The sequence below is a fragment of the Phyllopteryx taeniolatus genome, chromosome 13, assembly GCF_024500385.1.
Source record: "Phyllopteryx taeniolatus isolate TA_2022b chromosome 13, UOR_Ptae_1.2, whole genome shotgun sequence".
Taxonomy (NCBI): Eukaryota; Metazoa; Chordata; class Actinopteri; order Syngnathiformes; family Syngnathidae; genus Phyllopteryx; species Phyllopteryx taeniolatus.
Genome location: NC_084514.1, coordinates 18291854 through 18307227, shown reverse-complemented (window position 1 = coordinate 18307227; position 15374 = coordinate 18291854). Strand labels below are relative to the sequence as shown.

The window sequence follows — 15374 nt, the reverse complement described above, 5'->3', positions numbered from 1 at the left end:
CTTTAAATCATGAAGGTTTTTTATATATATATATATATATATCTGTGACAGAGCCCACACATGAAAATAAAAAAATAAAAAATGAGGCATTTAACAGTTTTGCTCGTATTGTGCTCCAATAATGTCCACACACAACACCACACACGCAAAGATACTGTTGCACCGCTGATGTCGAAATCTCACACGATCATATGTGATCTCACAAAATTGAAGAAGAAGAAACACTTCTGAGTATGCGCCGATGTTTCCTGAACGTTAAAGTTGAAAGTTGCCGCAGCTGGGAGCCTTGTCAAATGGCGATGTCCTAAAAAAAAAAAACTTTCTTTGGAAAATACTTCTTGCCGTCTGGGGAACCTACTTTTTATACAAAAAAAAAAACGACATCGGATAAGACATGTTTGTTTATATTTACGGTCTTTTCTTTTTGCTGCGTTGGGGCGCGTCTCGATTGGCTATATTCGGTTCCGAGTCACAATTCACGGTGTCACGACTCGGCAGAAGTCGGCTTTCCCCACACGCATGAAGAGTTTTGCTCGTAAAAATTGAACACGTTCATTATTTAAGATTGATCTTTCGGGCCCTAAAACCAGGAGGAATCCACTCTTAGCACACATCAGACCTAAATGCCCAATCTTAAAGGATAAACAGGCTGATTGTCTTTATTCGCTATCAACAACGGCTGTCTTTCATAATTAACGAATCAGATGTCAGATTCGCGACTTTCGCTGTGGTGCAGACTCACGCTACATTTTCCTGTCCTCCGATTGGTTACATTTTCCCATCCTCTGATTGGTTGATCAGAACAATCGGATTCATTGCGATTGGACAGGTGCCCTAAAGTCGATGAATATCGGACATAAAAAATTGCAAAATGAAAAAATCATTTTCAAAGCGGGCTTTTCTAGAAAAACTGGACATTGTGAGGACAGGGCAGCTGTCTTGTTTGAACCCGGAAAAGGGATTATTCGCGTCACTTCGAGAGCAGCAACAACTTGCTAGTTGTGCCTGCGAGCTAGCTAGCGAGCTAGCTGACTAGCCATCACAGAGTAATTCGCTTCTCTGGTGAGTACCATGTGTTTTATTTCAGGTTTTTATGCTTTTGTCGTGTTGCTAGAACTACTATATTGTAGTGTAGAGGTTTTGTCATTTTTTTTTGGGGGGGGGGGGTAATTTATTGGAAAATAAAGGATTAATTGTTTCTTGTTTTATGGTATAATTTGTCAAATACGATTAAACACCTCTCTGTTTCTGGGTAATGCCACATGTAGTTATCTTGCGTGTTTTGTAGATTATTCTGCGACGTGATAGTGGTTGTATTAAGCACTTAAGCCCCCACTGAAGTCCAGCAGAGGCCCGAAATTGACCGCACTTTTGACCGAGACCGAGATAAAATCCAATTGCAAATGGGCAGGTAGCTCGTGGAAGTCACGCAAATCTTAAACCACACTGCCCTCTACAGGCTGAAACATGTCAACCTTCTTAAAGCAAAACAGAATCCAGTCAAACTGAGTCACCAGAACGTTGAGCAATGTTGTTTTTCTTTTGCTCTGTGTGCGTGCGCGTGTGTGTGTGTGTGTGTGTGTGTTCAACGTGTGTGGTCTGACTTGAAGTAGCTATTAGAGGTGCTTAACTGCTGATTGTTTTATTGCTCTCTCTCTCTCGCTCTCTCTTTCTGTCTCACCTTCCCTCTCATGTTCAGACAATGAGTCAGTCTATCTATCTATCTACAGTATCTAGCTCTCTATCTATTAATCTAATCTAATCTAGTCTGGTGCTGCCTCCAAAAATAACTGCTTCAAAAGTCCTTAAAGGTTTTGCTGAACTTTCCATTCTCCTGTAGGTGTGTATTGTATTTGTGTGTGAGTTGAACTCGTTGTGTTTGTGGACTTGTGTGAGTTAGTCCACCAGTTTGAAAATGTCTGAGGGGTCAGAGGCGTCACGTGACCCCCCCTGCCCCCCGTATCGTGGTCGTCTCGTTTGCACTGGGTTCACGTCGCCATCACACACACACACACACACACACACACATAGCGATCGAAGATTTTCAGGGGCACTTTTGCCGCACATATAGGAGCACATGGGGTAAAAAGTGGTGGTGGGGGGGGGGGGGCACAGCCACTTCCACCGCCTCTACTTCTCTACCTGTATTTTATCTGCAGGTACGTATGAAATGATAAATATAGTTCCTCGGCCACTCGTGAAAACTAGTTGCCGAGCTCCGCACACTGCGGGAGAGTCCAGTCGGGTCCGGCTGCAAAAATGAAATGAAAAAGAAATAAGATTCGTATTGTTGACTGACAATTTTAGTCAGGAGCTTACTGAGGATTTCTTGAAGGAAACGTGGATTTCTGCCACATTCCCACCAAACGCAGCAAAGGTTTGTCGGGATGTAAGGGGGATGGAGGAACGTGTGGGAACGTAGTGTGAATGTGGTGCGGATGTGGTGCGAACATGGGAACGTCCCCGCGTGGCGTTGCTCGTGGGACCGCCGTCAGGAGGCAGGAAGAAGCTCAGCTTTACAGGACTCAACCTTCTCATGGGAAAAGACGCGACACGTGTGTCACACGCACGCACATTTACTGTACCCTCATAATAACTCAACACGCTTTCATGTCGAAAGAGCTGGCAACAAAAGTGAGTAGACGCCCTAAATGAAAAAGTCCCAGTTAGGTATTGTTCTTCCTCAGTGTGAATGGGGAGCAAATTAGGGAGTGTTACATTTGGTGTTATCGCATACATTTCCAAATGTCTACATCAAATTCAAAATGGACAGGCCTCGTGTTTACATGACATTTTGTAAATTAAAAGGAGAGAATATGGGAAAAATGGCAAACTAAAAAAAGTACACATAGTTGTTTCCCATTTTAGAGCTGCGCGTTTTGTTTCAGCTACGGATGCCAAATATGTCTCGTAACCGGGAGGGTTGGCAGCAAATGCGTTAAGCGTGTTTAAAAAAAAAAAAAATCAAATTACAATCAGCTGTTGGGAGGCCAAGGTACAGTAATTATCCAAACCATAATTCTGAACCGGTATTACTAAATCTACTTTCACCCACCCTGTATATAGTGTGTATATATACGTATTCAATAGAGAATTAGAACAGTTGAGCAAACACACACAAACAACACAAAACGATGCAGCTAGATCGAAAATAAAATTCGATGATACAACAATACACTGGAAATCAAAACATTTTAACAAAAACGTGTATATGTCTTTGTATAATGATGATAAGAACAACTCACAAACGGCGCTTAAGGCCTGCCACAACACGACGTTGTGGAAAAAACTAAATACAGTTGACGACTCACACCTGACGACTGACCTTTGCACAGGTAACCAACTCGCTGCCATGTAAAAACTGTGACCTCTGGTGTGCTTATCAGGGAAAAATAAAAACAAAGCGTGTGCATCTTGGCGACAGAGACGCGCCACACTTCTCTTTTTAGCCACAGGTACATATGAAGTTGTCCTATATAAGCATTACTGTAAAACAAAATATACTTTATATATGCTGTATATAGGCGGCACGGTGGACGACTGGTTAGAGCAGGGGTGCCCAAACTTTTTGGCTCAGGGGCCACATTGCCGTAAAAAAATTGTCATGCGGGCCAGCATTAATTTTACACGCTACCGACGAGGGGAATGCTTTTTTTAAATTTTTATTTTACTTTGTTTTACTATGCTGTCTGCTGCTAGGTAGATCTTATAGCTGCCTGACCTGGATAAATGAAGGTTAAAATAAAAATTAATGAAATGCAAAATAAAGTATTTTTATGAAATTTGACTCAAACTCAAACTTTATTCATCAGAATCAACAAACAACATGTTTGCATTAATGTGAAGGGTGATACTGAGATCTCGACTGCAGTAAATGGGGCAGGTCTGGCTCAAAAGCGGTGGTTTTAATGCGCAAGATGTCACGCAGGTGGGAGTCACTTAGTCTTGTCCTCACGCGGTTCTTATTCATGTTCATGACTGAGAATGTCTTCTCACGCAAGTATGTCGAGCTAAACAAGCTCAACATTTTCTTAGCAAATGTACGAATCTCTTGGAACCTGTCTTTATCCAGCTGCTGGTAAAAGTTGACAAGAGGGAGTTGTTGGTACCGGCTGCGACACTCTGTCACACTGCAGCTCAATGAGCTCCAACTGCAGGTGGGCTGGAACGTCACTGAGATCCACGGAACCGGTTTGGCACATAGAACTTGTTGGTGAATAATACAATGGAGTTTTATAGCTTTACCTCCTTCTTCGCTTACTTTGTTACACACTAGGGTTGATAAACAGAAGCAAATAAATCTTTCCCTTAGTTCTTCACACACGTAAATTTCACTGTCCACTCCTCTAAAAAAAAATCAGAAACTGAGCGCTGTCGGATGCATCCGTGCTTTCGTCACAGGCTAACGAAAAAAATTCAAACTCCACTCCTTTTGCGTCCAACTGTCTCTTAATATCAGAAGAAACTTCTTCGATCTTTCGTGACACAGTGCTACGAGCCAGGAAAACATTGGCGAACTGTTGCTTTTTCTCAGGACAAATGTTCTCCACCATTTTCATCACACAGTCTTTAATAAATTCACCTTCAGTAAAAGGTTTGCAGTGCTTGGCAATCAGCGTTGCCACCTCGTAGCTTGCCTTTTGTTGCATTTTCATTCGACTCACTGGCTCATGTGAAAAAGTGTTGCTGTGCCGTTAAACCAGCTTCCAGTTGCTTCAATTTTTCACTGCGTTCGTTCCCAGTTAGCTTGTCGTAATTAGCATGTTCCGTCTGGTCGTGCCTCTTTATATTGAACTCCTTGAACACAGCCACAGTCTCTTGGCAAATTAGGCAGACCCAGTTGTTTCTAAACTCAGTGAAAAAATATTCAGACTTCCATTTGTCCTGGAAACGTCGGCCCTCGCTATCCTTTTCTTACTTCCAGTTGCCATTTTAGAAATGGGCAAAAAACAGATCATGCGCAAAACGGCCCCGCGAGAGTTCAGCCACAAGTTTACTGCCATCCTGTGGTGAAATATAAAATTGCATGTGTATTTTGTACTGCTGGGCCACATATTATTGGTTTTATGACAGAGGCTTCGGGCCAGTGGAAATATGAACACGGGCCGGATTTGGCCCGGGGGCCGGACTTTGGGCATGTCTGGGTTGGAGCGTCTGCCTCACAGTTCTGAGGACCGGGGTTCAATCCCCGACCCCGCCTGTGTGGAGTTTGCATGTTCTCCCCGTGCCTGCGTGGGTTTTCTCCGGGCACTCCGGTTTCCTCCCACATCCCAAAAACATGCATGCGAAGTTAATTGAAAACTCTAAATTGCCCGTAGGTGTGAATGTGAGTGCGACTGGTTGTTTGTTTGTATGTGCCCTGCGATTGGCTGGCAACCAGTTCAGGGTGTAACCCGCCTCCCGCCCGATGATAGCTGGGATAGGCTCCAGCATGCCCGCGACCAGCGTGAGGAGAAGCGGCTCAGAAAATGGATGGATGGATGGATATACCGTATATACTGTAATGGTACAGCATGTCGGCGGTCAGATGGATCTTGTTGTGCCCGAAAAATCATTTTTGTTGTGAAAAGCTGAAGTTACACGACATGGCAAATGCGCCAAGTTGCGCCGCCGTTCAGCTGCAATTCAAATCTGGAACCGCAACAAAACTAGTCGCCAGTGGTCAGCCTCTCTTAAAAACTAGTTGCAAAAGTCCGCACACTGCGCCGCAGTTCGGTCGCTTCGGCCGACAGTAACCCTTGGGGTCATTCGAATGTACCGTACGTTCATTTAATTGAGTTCCAATCAATGCAATTTCATTTCATGTAATCATAAGAAGGACAGCGCTTGGGGGAAAACAGCACACACACACTAATACTCAGACGCGCACACACACTGGCTCCCATCAGATGTTCTTGGTGTGAAGGAGGAAACAGTTGAGATTAAACTTGTTCACGTTTAATCCTTCTTCTCTGATGGAACAGTGACAGCATACACACACACGCACACACACAGACACAGACTAAGCTTTAGTTAACGTCTTTATACACTTGTGTGACAATTACATTACCTCACGTACACACTCAGCTCATTGCGTTCGTGTGTGTGTGGGAATTCACACACACATAAGCGTCGACAGAAAAAGTATGGGGCTTTTTTTTCCCCCACCTCACCTGTTGACAAATGTCAGACGTCGTCTTTGACTTGCTCCGTCTGGACGTTACATCACTTCAACAACAACAAAAAGAAAAGAAAATAAGAGACAAAAAAGAAAAGACTTTTTGTCATTAAAATGAATTTAACACAGTGGTTGGCTTTTTAAATTTGCATTTAAACTATGAATGTTAAAACCTGCCATCTGTGTCATCATTTGTCAAAAAAAGTTAAGTGTTTGTTAAGTTCATCCATCCATCCATTTTCCGAGCCGCTTCTCCTCACGCGGGTCGCGGGCGTGCTGGAGCCTATCCCAGCTATCATCGGGCAGGAGGCGGGGTACACCCTGAACCGGTTGCCAGCCAATCGCAGGGCACATACAAACAAACAACCAGTTGCACTCACATTCACACCTACGGGCAATTTAGAGAAGTCAATTAACCTACCATGCATGTTTTTGGGATGTGGGAGGAAACCGGAGTGCCCGGAGAAAAGCCACGCAGGCACGGGGAGAACATGCAAACTCCACACAGGCGGGGCCGGGGATTGAACCCCGGACCTCAGAACTGTGAGGCAGACGCTCTAACCAGTTCATTTTTAAAAATGGTTTTCACTATTAACAGTGGTAACATTACTTTTACACTTGCATGACAGTTCAAAAAATATTAGCGACTTCAGAATCCATCACTAAAGGTAAGGCGGAGTGTTTTATATTTAAATATTAGTTAGTGCTCTCAATGCCATGAGGCACATTAGGCCGCAATTGTGGTTTCTGTAATTCTTTACAGGAGCAGGTGATTGACCTACTGCCCAACCCCAGCACCTGGTGTTCCAAGTTGGTCTCCCATCCAAGTACTAACCAGGACTGACCCTGCTTAGCTTCTGAGATTAGGCAAGATCTGGCACCATATTGCGATTCGGCCAGCATGTTTAAATATTAACAGGGGGAAAACAATTTTTACAGTAAGTTGGTTAAACTACCTCAAAATGCGCCATTTGCATTTGTCAATCTAAATTGTTTTATTGTTTGCACGTTCTATTACTACCTGTGATTCTTTTCTTTTTGCGCTTGTATGACACGTAAAAACAAACAAAAAGGCAGATGTGCAACCAATCATCACCTTCATGAACATTCAAAACAACTTTACTCATTAATATTTATCCTGTTCATCTAAATATAAATACACGTTTTGAAATATTTTCCTTTTTACTGTTTCATTTTTATTTTATTTTATTTCAGCGGTTAGCTTCTTTTTCCACTTGTTTGAAAGTTAGGAATGTAAAATTTGATTCTGCATGAATAAATAAAGCTAAGATGAGTGTTTTATTGTTTTTACGCTTTGCTATTATCATTGATTAATATCATCTGCCTTCATGAAATTACAACAGCAGTCTACATTTTAGCAGTGTTTCACTTCTTTTTACACTTGTACGGCATGTAACACATTCACTGCCATTGACGGCTTTAGAAGTCAAATATCCATAACATTAACTGGGAAGGCAAGGCTGGCAGTGAATGAGTTAAGTGACATGAACCATGGCCTGTATAGTTAATAACACGTTTACGATGGCCATAGTTTAACCCTGGAGCATATTACTTTGAGATCCCTTATTTCCTATATGGGCAAAAATTGGATTCCAAATTGCACTGAGTGCACTTGTAGGCGCTTTGATGCTCCACTAAACAAGTTGTTGAGCAGCATTTAAGCTTCATTACACACGTACATTAGTCAGAAGTCGTAAAAAAAGGGCGTGTGAGCGAGGGAGGAGGCGGAGGAGAAGAAGAAAAGTGGACGTGTTCCTCCTCCGAAGAAGCCTGGAGGAGAAAAAAATCCTCACAAGTGGTGTCGCTGTCCTGGAATCTGCCCCACGAGGCGTTCAGGGGCTCTGATTTAAAGGAGGAATTAGGAGTGTCGCCACCCCTTCAGTTCCTCTTTTATTTTTGTTCTGATTCCAGCGACGGGCCCCATCTTGCCCGACTTTCAAAGCGTAATTGACACCCTTACTGTAATTTCATGGTTTCACTCCACCTGCCTTTTGATGTCTGCTTCGTGTGTGTGCGCTCTGCCGCCAGTCACTTCCAGCCCGCCACGCAAGACGTCTCGGAGCTACGCGGCCGACTTATTAAAAGGGGTGGGAAGGGGGTGAGGAGGTGCACGCTGGGAGGGTTTCGTCGCTGGAGTCTGCGTGAGATGCAAAGCAAGTGTCAAGGGTTTTGGGTTTTCGTGGCGTCCCGAACGCAGTAAAAGCACAAGCGAGGCAGGGGAGCAGGCGTCATCTCAAAAAAGAGGATTTAGTTTCAAAAAAATCAAACAAGGCACGTGGAGTAATTCAAGTAATTAACAAAGTCCCTCCAAAAACCCCAAAGACTCAAAGTAAGAAATAAACACGGGGAAGATAAGAAACCCGACACGACGACAACAATTATGACCCGACAGACTGCAAGAAAGCAGGGAACTAAATACAAACTAACTGACGAGACAACGAGGCACACTTGGCATCTTCTTTTACCTCAGGTGCTGCTTGACTGTAAACAAAGTAATATCTTATGAAAGGCCCGGTTATAACATTTCCTACAGGTCTTGTATCATAACCGCATGTCTGATGTTTCTAACAAAAAACGATAAAGAATTCAAACAGTTCAAATTCATTTATTGGAACCAAACAAATGTAGCTCAATACAAGTGAATGGAAGAAATCGGCGCTAAAGATGACGGCTAGGTCTGCATGTGGCTTATCCCGCCGAGGCTCCCGCTAGTGGTTGGAGTTTATCTCTATGCTTGAAAAAGGATGGAGACCACTGATTTAGCGGACTTCCTGTGTCTGCTGCGCTAACACACGTAACAACTACCTGCTAAAACCTTGTTTTCTTGAATTGTATATTTGGGCAAAGGTTAAATACATGTCCGATGGAGCCCACCCATATTTACAGTTTGGCGCTCGTGGATTCCCCTCGTCATGGATGTTTTTCAATTTTTATTTGTTTACTTTGGAAGCACCCCCCATTTTTCGTGGAAAACGCTTATCGCTGGTATTACACTGCTTATTCAAGAATTTTTGGGGTTAAAAATGAATGAAGCCAAAACATTGGCTGTTGTCATTTTTGGTGGTGCCATTTTTAATTAAACAAAAGACATTTTGGATGTTTAAACTTCCTACGGCTGCTCTGTCCCAGTCCCATTCCGTCATTTGCCCGTTTCAGTAGGAGGAAATGCTTTGACCTGTTTTGCTGACTGAACAAGTTGGTTATGCTTGTCCCCTCTTGGCGGGAGATAGTAGGCAAATAATTGAAGCTCCCCCCTTAAAGTTTTATTTTTATTTTTTTATTTTTTTTAATTGGGTCAGAAGAGGGCGGCAAAGCACTTAAAACGGAGAGGATCATAAAGCATCAACACCATGCTTCTAGCATGTACACAATCATGAACCCATGTTACATAAACAACTGTATTCGGTAGTGAAATTATTCAACACAAACCACCTTCACATGACACTCATCAGCACTAGTATTTAAGCAAATTGTAATGACAAAGTAGACTACACTGGCTAATTAGTAGCAGCAGTGTCACTTGTGGCTGGGCACGAGGTGCAAGATTTTATTGGCCACACGTTCTAAATGTAGCCCACCCCGAGAGAAAATGGGGTCGCTCTGTATGTCGCACTGGCAGAAAGCGTGAACACTGAGGACGCTTGTTTCGTGTGTTAGCGACGTGCTGACAGGCAAATGATACTCTGCTGCCGCATGAATCACCGCAAACAGGACACCCAAAGACTCCCCCTCGCTGTAATTACGCAGCAGGTCGTCGCTCTATTACGGGTTTCGTGATTCCCTGGCGTGTCAGACGCACCGCATCCTGGCTAGCTAACACGCTAGCAGGTGAAGGACCGTGGCAAATGTCACTCAATAAGAGTAGAATATTCAACATTTGGGGGCATTTTGCGGTGGGAAGGGGTGCGCGCCAATTGTGTCAGGTTGGTGAAGGGGGTTTGTGGCATGAAAAGTTTGAGAAATTTGGATTTGTTTTTGGAGTGTGTGTGCTGGGGGGCGAGATGTGCTACAATGTTGAAGGTCGGCGCGCGGCTTAAAATGTTTGTCACATTTTTTGGGGGGAGAGGTGCCCTAACTAACAGGATGTTGACGAGATGAAGTTCAGCAAAATTACATTTGAGGGGGTGTGCATGGGAGGAGGGGTGCGGCAACATTTGGGATATTAAAGGTTTTGGGAAATCATTACTTTTTTCAAGAGTGTGTACCAGGAATGTGTCACTTAAAAAGTTGAGCATTTTTATTTTGCAAACATTTTGACTCTTCTTAGAGGCTGTGAGCGGTAGTGCGGCAACTTGTCCGGATGTTAAATGGGTGAAGGGATTTGGGAAAATGATACTTTTTTGAGTGTGGGTGTGCATGGGCTAGTTGATGCGCCAACTGTTGTGATATTTAATGGGCACGTGGCTTAAAACAGTTGGGAAATAATGACTTTTTTAAGAGTGTGTACGGGGGACAGGGGGTTTGTCACTTAAAATGTTTCTGAATTTGTGTGTGTGTGTGTGTGTGTGTGTGTGCGCGCGCGCCAAATTATTCATACCATTGAAGGTGGGTCTGTGGCTTAAATGTTTTGGCCATTTTTCGCAGGAGAGGGGGCACGCCAACCCTGTCAGTATGTTGAAGAGGTGCAGGCATCAGAAAAACAAGACTTTTTGAAAGTGTGTGCATGGGAGAGGGGGTGCGCCAACTTCTGGGATATTGAAGGGGGTGTGGCTACAAAACCTTGGCAAATTGGCACTTTTTGGGAGGGTGTGTGAGAGGGGCAGAGTGTGTGCCAACTCTGTGAATTTTGAGATGTTGAAAGGGGTGCACGGCTTTAAAAGTTAGTGAAGTCACATTTTTTTAAGAGTTGGTGCCGGGGAAAGGGGGTGCATCACGTAAAAAGTTTGGAACATTTGTACTTTTTGGGCAGGGTGTGAGCGGGGGTGTGCCAACTCTGTGGTGATGTTGACACAGGCTGGCTTAAAAGGTCCGAGAGGGTGCGCACCAACTCTTGGGGATATTGAAGGGGGTGTAAGCAGGCGGAGTGGTGGGGGGGGGGCGAGGGTTGCGTATTGGTCATCTCGAGTTCAGGGCCGCACCCCCACCCCCTCCCCCGCCGGGTGCCCCGACCTCGCCCCGCTTGGCCGCCCTCGCGGCCTCTGGCGGGCGGGCTCGCTCGGCAGCCTTCCAGTTTTCTGTCCAAATGACCAGGAGAGGAAGCGCACCCCCTCCCTCTATATACCCCCGCCCCCTCATCTGATGCCCCTCGCTGGGCCTGCCGCGAAGCTGACGGAGCGTCGCGGTTGGCCTCGGATTGCACCTGCACTCTGGAGGGGGGTTAAGCGTTACCATGGGGAGGGGGGCTTTTTCCAACTTCCTCCCTCCTTTGGTTCGTTAATAAATATTATATCGAGGTCTGGGACTTCAACTATGGAGGCTTGTTCGGCCAAAATTAAAAGGTTTGCATGTTTCCCGACAGGCGTACCCGGAGAAACGGGACCCATGGTTTTCTTTTCATTTCTGTATTATTTTTTATTGAACTAAATACCCATATTTTAAAATATCTTTTTTTATTAAATATCTTATTTCTTAAAGTAAATTTAGTTTTTATGTAATTATAGTATTTTTAAGTAATTTTTATTTATAGTTTGTTGTATTTGTTTCTTTATTTGTTCATTTATTTAATTTATATTAATATATTTCAAAAAATTTAAAATGTGTTCTGATAAAATGTATTTGATTTTTTAAATATTGCAGTACTTTTAAAGTGATATAAAATATGTTCATTTATTTGTTATTCTTTCTTTACAGTTTTTAAAAATGTAATCCCAATTTTTGTTTTTGAATGTATGTAATTTATATTCATATGTTTAAAATATTTACAAATATTTGTTCTTCTCAATAAAATTTATTTTAATATTTAAATATTACAATTATATTTAAATATTTGTTATTCTTTTTTCTTTCTTTCTGTTTTTTAAAATGTAATCCCCTTCATTGCGTGATTATTTTTTAGAAATGTATTTAATTTAAAAAAAATATTTTAACAAATTTCTTTCTCATAAAAATAAATGTTAGTATTTAAATATTTTTAAAATTATATTTCAATATTTGTTATTCTATAGTCTATATTTTGACGTTGCGAAGCACTTCAAAGCTCACGCTGCCGCCTTCATGCAAAATATGAAGTTGCAGGGAGCTCGCACACCGTGAGTTATCACTGGTCGTAAGTGTTGTTCTTGTTGTTGTTGTTTTTCCCCCGCATTCGCGTTGCAAGTCCATAGGCGGCGGGATCGCCTCCTCCTTCTTGATTTGTTTTTATACTTACTAGCATGTTGCTGCAATTCTGGACGCTCGATTAAGCAGGGACTGCTGCACGGTCAGAGGTGGTGTTTACCTCATAACAAGGAAATAGCATGATGTTGACGCCCCACCATTGTGCCACTGTGTACACAAACACGCACAACACATACACACAGCACTTGCAAGGGGGGGGCGCCAAATCTTGGGTGGTTGCATGGGGGGCGTGGCCAAATTTGGTGCGTGGCTTAAAAGGGTTCACTTTTTTGGTCTGAGAGAGGGTGCGACAACTCTATCGAGATGTTGAAGCGGTGCAGGACTTAAGGAAAATTGGCCTTTTTTGAGGTTCTGTGTAAGGGAGAGGGAGTGCAGAACACTCACATAAACACTAACTGGAACCTATAAAACACATCACTCAGTCAACATGGATTACTCCTTACTTTGTGGCTTGGGTTTCCCTTGAAGGCGGTCTGACTGTACCCGTCATCGGCCGGCTTTTCAGACTTAAGTCGTTATAGCGGCACCACCGATTGGGAAAACGCAACTGTGTGAAAGGGAGTGGCGGAAAGACAGAAGCGGGGTGGTAAGTTTCACACTGCTCGTCAAAGCTGTCTTTGTTCCAGACGGTGTGAAAGGCACCGGCAAGGAATGGAGGGACAATGGTGACATGAAAATTTCCCGAATTCAGAGGTAGTACAGTGTTAGAAAGTTATCAGAGGCGTAACGGAATTTGGGTGAAAGTTTCAGAAAGTCGGAGTAGGGGTGTTAACTTCCGTTTCACACTGTTTTTTCCACAGTTTTCTTGCCGTGTCACTGAACTGTGTGAAACGGGCTAACATTGAATGAAGGTGAGGCGCAAACTTTTTGGCTTTAGAGGCATAACAGCGGCTGTGTGAAAGGTAATAGTTGAAAACCATAATAGGGGTGTGGAGGCCCCTTTCACACTGCCTGTCAAAGCCACTTTTTTTCCCACGTCGATTGACTGTGTGAAAGGGGTCGACACGGAACGGGGGGGCCCAAGGCGACCAGCAAATTTTCCGACTTTTAAACGCGTAACGGCCACTTTGTGAAAGTTTACATCGGGGTGCCGGGACGGGGGAAAAAAACATCCCAAGTGGAAATTTCCGTCCGTGGTCCGAATCTTCCCTTGTCCTGTCGTGACCTTGGTGCACTGAACCCAGATGAACCCCCAAAATAACTAACCCCCCTAAAAGCGCCAGTCCTTTCCCCCCGTGTCCCGACATGAAGCTGTTAGGCACGTCGCCCGACTAGTACTCCCCCTCACACCACCCCTGCCCCCCCGCCGCCCAATCACCCAACTTCTACTTTGCCATGGAGGCTGCTTTCGCCCTTTGGATGAACCTTTCCCCGAGACCCTGAGCTCAGAGGGGGCTGGATTAGAGCATGGACGGAGAAAGTGTGTGTGTGTGTGTGTGTGTGTTAGCAATTATTCCCATAGTGACACACACGGCTGGACTGTTCTGCCACACAGCGCCATTTGTGGGTTAGATTAGAGATTTCCACCATGCTTTTAATTAGACAATTCAGCCCTCAAAGCCAGTTTCAATGAGCAACATGAAATTTGGTAGGCAAATCTATCATGAGTAAACCCACAAAAAGGTCTCAAGAAGCCATGCCTGAAAAGACACAGGAATACTGCCGTATTGGTTTAAAGTAGCCATTTTGGCTAGGTAAAAAAAAAAATCAGCCCTCAAAGGCACTTTGATTAAGAAACATAAAACTTGGCTGCCATGTGTATCATGAGTAGACCCACAAAAAAGTCTAAAGAAGCCATGCTTGAAAAGACAGAAAGTCTGCCATTTCTGTTTGAAGCAACCATTTTGGCTCGGTAGCACTGTCTAGAATTATTTTCAAAATTCAGCCCTCAAATCCAGTTTGACGTCGCAACATGAAATTTGGTAGGCTGGGCTGTCATGAGTAGACCCACAAAAAAAGTCTCTAGAAGCCATGCCTGAAAAAATGCAACAAGTCTGACATGTTAGTTTGAAGCACGTTCGCAATTCAGTAATACGGTTCTGGATGGTTTTCTCCTCAGTTCCATAATGCACTGCAACACCATGGTGGGGTGCGGTGGGGGGTTGTCGTATTCGAGGGGGTCCCTCGGTCGTGTGTTGTCGCAGGACAAGGCTCCAAGTCATATTTTTGTCCAAGCAAGATGATCCACTGAAGGCGTTAGTTTGTTTTGTTGTTTCCTGGGGGTGGGGGTGGGGGGGAACGAGAACCGTCTCGCCTCAATTTGAAACCCACCGGAGCCCCCCGCTTCTGTTTACCTACATCAACCCACCTCCCCCACCCCTACGTTCTCCTCCTGCGAGACCTGGGTGTGGACATCCAGATGAACAACAGTCCTGGTCGCACACAATGGGCACGTCCATGTCGATTAGTATGGGGAGGGAGGGCTAGCACGGGGGGCGGGGGCGAGTGGGGGGCTAATAGCTTATTACACAGTGTAAAGTGACAGTGTGATCTGGAGGCCCCAATTAAAAGTGTGTGTGTGTGTGCGGTGGGAGTGCGGGGGGGGGAAGGGTGCGCACATGAGGCCAACGATACGCATTCCACCACGACGGGTTCCCCGCTGGGAGAGGGGGCCTCACGCCCGACAATATTTCAGTGGCAAACCCACCCACCCGCCCGCCGGCTATTGTGGAACATGTACCAAACAAACCCCAAACATGGCTCGCTATGCGCTATCCGAGCTGTTTACTTGTTGATGTGTGAGCTTTACTTTACTGTAAATAGACGGCCGTACAATGAAGTACAATGGGATTAACGAACAAACCCCTTTATCCTCTCTTGCGTTTGTTTGTTTGTTTTAAATCCATATTTTGGTGTCTTTTTTTTCCTGGCCTAATATCCCATGTTCTCCTGACCGCTAATTATGTAGCAAAATGCTACT

The 15374-nt window shown here is 44.2% G+C and overlaps 1 long non-coding RNA gene across 1 annotated transcript in view; it reads left to right on the top strand.

Moving 5' to 3' along the window:
• The first annotated feature begins 829 nt into the window (after positions 1–829).
• The window catches only part of LOC133488182 (uncharacterized), an 80225-nt gene continuing 65680 nt past the window's right edge, over positions 830–15374 (top strand). The window contains exon 1 of the long non-coding RNA XR_009791575.1: positions 830–1062. This is a non-coding gene — a long non-coding RNA (uncharacterized LOC133488182). The remainder of the gene's footprint in view (positions 1063–15374) is intronic.